Here is a 5,481-nt window from a genome sequence, read left to right as displayed (position 1 = left end):
CCAGTGTTAAAAGTGGGGTATTGAAGTTTTACATGATTTTCGTATTGTTGTCTATGTATCCTTTCAATTCTATTAACATCTGCTTTATAGATTTAGATACTATGATTTTAGATACTCTGATGTATTAGATATAGATATATTTGCAATTACTGCACTTCTTAAAAAATTGATCTTGTATTATCCATCCATTTTTTAATGTAATAACAAAATATCTGAGGCTGGTTACTAAGTAGAAAAGATGTTTGCTTATCTCATTCTTCAGAGGTACAAGAGCATAGGACCAGTGTCTGCTTAGCTCTGGTGAGGGTCTTCTCACTACATCATAGCATGGCAGATGACATCATGATGAGAGTACATATAAGAAGAGATCGCATGGCAAGGTGGGAAGCCAGTGCAATTAAAGGACCAGGTTTGCTCTTTTTACAGCAACTTACTTTTGTGGAGACTAGCGAGAGTCCTTTGAGAACTACATTCTTCCCTTCCATAGACAGTGCCTACAATGACCTAACAAATCATTGTAATTTTATTATTTTAAATATTTTGTCTTCTAACACTCATAGTAAATAATATACAAGTGATTTAAACATTACCACTAGGGTATTAGAGTATTCTGTACTTGATTATGCCCTTTTGAAAATTTCTTTTTAGTTTTCAATTGACCTTTATATTTTTTATTTATTTATATGCAGCGCTGAGAATTGAACCCAGTGCCTCACACATGCTAGGCAAGTGCTCTGCCACTAAATCATAACCCCAGCCCTTTGACTGTGCACTTTTGCAAATGAGTTTTACACTTTAATATTTTCATGTTTCCAATTAGTGCCTGTTCCTTACATTTTGAAGAATTCTCTACCATTTCTTATAAGATGGATCTGGTGATGATGAACTCTCTCAGTTTTGCTTTATCTCAGAAAGCATTTTATCTCCCCATTACTACTGAAGGAGAGCTCAGCTGAATAAAGTATCTTGGAAGGCAGTTTATTATTATTTTTCTTTCAATTCTTTGAATACATTATCTCACTCTCTCTTGATCCACAAGGTTTCTGCCAAGAAATTCACTTATGTCTTTTTAAGTTCTCTTGTATGTCATAAGCTGCCTTTTTTTTCATCTGCAATCAAAATTCCTTTTGTCTTTAACTTTTGAACATTTTATTACAATGTGTCTCAGTGAAGTTTTCTTGATGTTCAACTCACTTAATGATTTTTTGAGCATCAGGGATCTGCATGTTACTTTTCCCTTTCCAAATTTGGGAAGTTTTCTACTGTTATATCTTTAAATAATCTATCTCTTTCTCTTTCTCTGATCCTACTAGACCTTCCACAAATGTGAATATTATTTCAATTGATTCTGTCCCACAAGTCACATAGCTTTTCTTCACTTTCATTCTTTTGTTCTTTTGTTAGCCCTCTGAAGAGATAATTTCAAGAAATATGTCTTCATAGTTGCTGATTCCATGTCTGCTGATGAAACTCTATTGAGCTTTTCGGTTCACCTATATTATTCAGTTCCAGAATTTCTGATCTCTTTTTTATATTTTTTCTATTTGTTAAACTTATTTTGTAAGTGGATTGTTTTTCTGATTTTGTTAGTTTTCAATCTGCATTGTCTTGCATCTCACTGAGTTTCCTAAATATGATTACTTGAAATTCTGTTATACAATTCACAGATCCCCATTTCTCTGGGGTTAACCATGGAAATTTTACTTGTTCCTTTGATGGAATTCTATTTATTTGATTCTTCTTGTTATTTGCAGTCTTGCTTTACTCTCTTAGCATTTACTCCTTTAGTCTCTGATGACTTGCTTCAGTATAGAAAGACCTTTATTCCTCAGTTAGGGAGAGATTTTAATGTCTCTCTGGAAATTTTTATGGATGTGCCCAACTCATTCCTCATTTTTCCTTTTGAGGACTATGTATTATTCAACATCTCTAGCAATTAGAGAAATGCAAATCAAAACTACTCAAAGATTTCATCTCACTCCAATCATTAAGAATGCAAGCAACAGTAAGTGTTGGTGAGGATGTGGGGGAAAAGTTACACTCACACATTGCTGGTGTGATTGCAAATTGGTGCAGCCACTCTGGAAAGCAGCGGCTTGGAATGGAAAACTTGGAATGGAACCACTATGTGACCCAGCTATCCAACTTCTTACCCAAAGAAAACTTGGAATGGAACCACTATGTGACCCAGCTATCCAACTTGTTACACAAAGGACTTAAAATCAGCATACCACAGTGATGGGGCCACATCAATGTTTACAGTGGCTCAAAACACAATAACTGAAATATAGAACCAAACTAGGTGCCCTTCAACAGATGAATGGATAAAGAAAATGTGGTATATACATATATATATATATATATATATATATATATATACACATACAATGGAATATTACTCAGTTTTAAAGAAGAATGAAATTATGGCATTTGCAGGTAAGTGGATGGAGTTGGAGAATATCATGCTGAGCAAAATGAGCCAAACCCAAAACCCAAAGGCTGAATGTTTTCTATGATATGCAGATGCTTATTCACAATAAGGGGCAGGGATTAGGGAAGAATAGTGTTACTTTATATTAGGTAGAGGAGAGGGAAGGGAGGGGATGGGGCATGGGGGTAGGAAGGATAGTAGAGTGAAACCGACATTATTACCTCATGTACATATAAGACTGCATGACCAATGAGATCCTACAATATGTACAATCAGAAAAATGAGAAATTACACTCCACTTATGTAAGATTTACCAAAATGTATAAATGCATTCTACTGTCATGTACAACTATAGAACAAATTTTTAAAAATTGCACATCATTTCTTAATCCTATAAAACCAGAAAAGTTGCTGATAGCATCCTGTTTATTTTTTCTAAGGAAGGGCCCTGAAGCACTCAAAGTTGTGTGTCATCTCCTGTCCTGCAGAATTGAACTGACTTCTTAAAATCATGTTCTCTATGCGATTGTTTTCTCATGCACTCTGCAGCCTCTACTTGCTGTCTGAGGAGGCTCACCTTGGCCCTCTTGGTGATGCATGCTGAGTGCTGGGTGTACACACAGGCCTGTTTGGGGCTATAGATAAGGCATCTAATCAAATTCATGTGTGGGTCACTCGGTGGAGTCCAAAGCCAGTTAGCATTACTTGTGTCTGGCTTTACAGATTCCCTAACCCTTTTCTTTAATCCTAGCTTCCCCTAAGAACTATTAATCTCTCAGTGATGTCAGCAGTACAAAACAGAAATGGATCTCCAGAGCCAGGTCTCAAGAAGCTAAAGAAGCCAGATCTTCAATATGCTCACACTCCTTATGGTAGAAACTGCAAACCAAGGAGATTTTTCTTGATAATGAGACTTAATGCTTTGGGGGAAGAGGAATGTGCATAAAATGACATTATTTTTCTTACCATCTTCAGTGATGTATTCTCTGCCAATTTTGCAATAGATGTCAAGACTGATGCTTCGGCATGGATATGAGGTCTCGAAACTCCTGTTTGACTGGATGGCTATCGTCCTATACCCCAAATCCCCCGTTATTCTCATATTCTTACCTTGTTACATTTCTCCCTAATTACCTATCACCACCTGACATATCATTATATTTTTGTGAGATTTTAAAAATATATTTTAATGTTTGAGAAGTTTTCAGTTCAGGAATGAATTGTGTGGAAAATATATAAAGTTTCATACACCAGCTTACCTCACCCTTTCATCTGTTCCTAACATCTCACATCATGCTGGTACAGTATAACAGTAGATGAGCCAATATCAATAAGTTATTAACCAGAGTCCATAGTTTATATTAAGTTTTACATTTGATGGTATACATTCTTTGAGTTTCTACAAATGTAAACTGACATTTAATCACCCTTAGAGTCAATGTTTTGGATTTTAACCATTCTAACATGTGTATAGTGATATTTCACTGTTGTTTTAATTTGCAATTCCCTAACAATGTGAGATGGAACACTTCTTCTATGCTTATATGTCACTTGCATATCTTTTTTAGTGAGTTGATTGCTCAGATATTCTGTCCACTTTTAAATTGGGTTGTTTGCTTTCTTTTTGTTGAGTTTTTGGAGTTATTTTTGGAATAATAGTTAGTTTTGGAATATTTTGGATACTAATTCTTTGTCGAATGTGTGCATTGCAAATACATTCTTCCAGTCTGTGACTTTTCTTTTCATTCTCTTAAAAATACTGCATGAAACTTAGAAAGCAGTCTACTTTATTTACAGATGTATCTCGAACTCCGACAAATTTGATATTCCCAGATCACAGTTCGCTCACGGTGAGTAAAATAATAAAAGAAATTTGTGACATTCAACCAACAAGGATTAATAGCCAAAATATGTACACATTTTTACAAATCACTGAGAAAAATGTAACATATCCAATTGAAAAATGGGGGGAAAAAGCAATGGGTGATTCCCAAGTTGAAAATCACAAACTACTGGTACATGTAGATATGTTCAACTTTACTGGAAAATGAGCAAATGATAATTAATGTGTCACAATGTGAAACGTTTTCATGTTATACAATCTATATTTACACCTATTTTCTCTTAGTCTGTTTCTCTACTTTTGGCTTTTGGGTACATATGATTGAATTAAATTTCATAATTCTTGACATACTAATATAACTCACATATTGATGCAAATATGTTGTTATGCCTTGGATGTGGTTTGGTGTTGAAATTTCAACCCCATTATAAGATATTAAGGGGATGGAAAGTTAATCTGACCACGGAAAAGTGCCTATTATTAGATCATCAGGGTTGGGCTCTACTAGTTTCTTTATAAGAAGAGAGAAAGAGACCAGAGAAGATGCACACAAACAGATACACACTCCCTGTGTCTTACTACATGTGATGTTATGCCCTGTCTCAAGGCTATGCCAGAAAGGAGGTCACTACCAGCTAGAGGCAAAATAAGCGTCTTTTTGTCTTTTTTAACAAAAAGATGCTTATGTGGCATTGTGCAATTGGCAACAGAAAATGAAATAATACTTATGAACTATTATTTTATTTTACTTCTCTCTTAATTAAATATTCATACATTTATTTATAGGAATGCTAGGGGCCCAATGAGGAGAGAAGATAGCTAGCAGCACCTTAGGTACACTGCTATCAGGCATGGCAATGGACGCTGGGCACACATAGGCTAACCAGACACCAACCTGCTCACGTTGCCATATGCTAGTTGGAGAAAATGCAGGCAAATTAAATAATCACAAAATTACAGAGAAAATCAAACCCTTGATAAATGTTCCTCAGGAGAGGCACACAGCCCTATAAAAGACACATTACAGAGAACTGAGCAGCCAGAGAGATTAGGAATGGTCCCTTGGAGAGGAAAGTAATAAATCAGTTATCTGTAGGACAAATGAGGGACAAGAAGAAGTTTCCAGGCAGAAGAAAAAGGACCTCCAAAGACCTTATGTCATGTCCAGAGAGAGGGCTGTGACACATTTGGAGAATAAGAGAAAAAT

The sequence above is a fragment of the Sciurus carolinensis genome, chromosome 6, assembly GCF_902686445.1.
Source record: "Sciurus carolinensis chromosome 6, mSciCar1.2, whole genome shotgun sequence".
NCBI classification, from domain to species: Eukaryota; Metazoa; Chordata; class Mammalia; order Rodentia; family Sciuridae; genus Sciurus; species Sciurus carolinensis.
The sequence above is the reverse complement of the archived record's forward strand: the minus strand, read 5'-3'. Positions refer to the sequence as shown.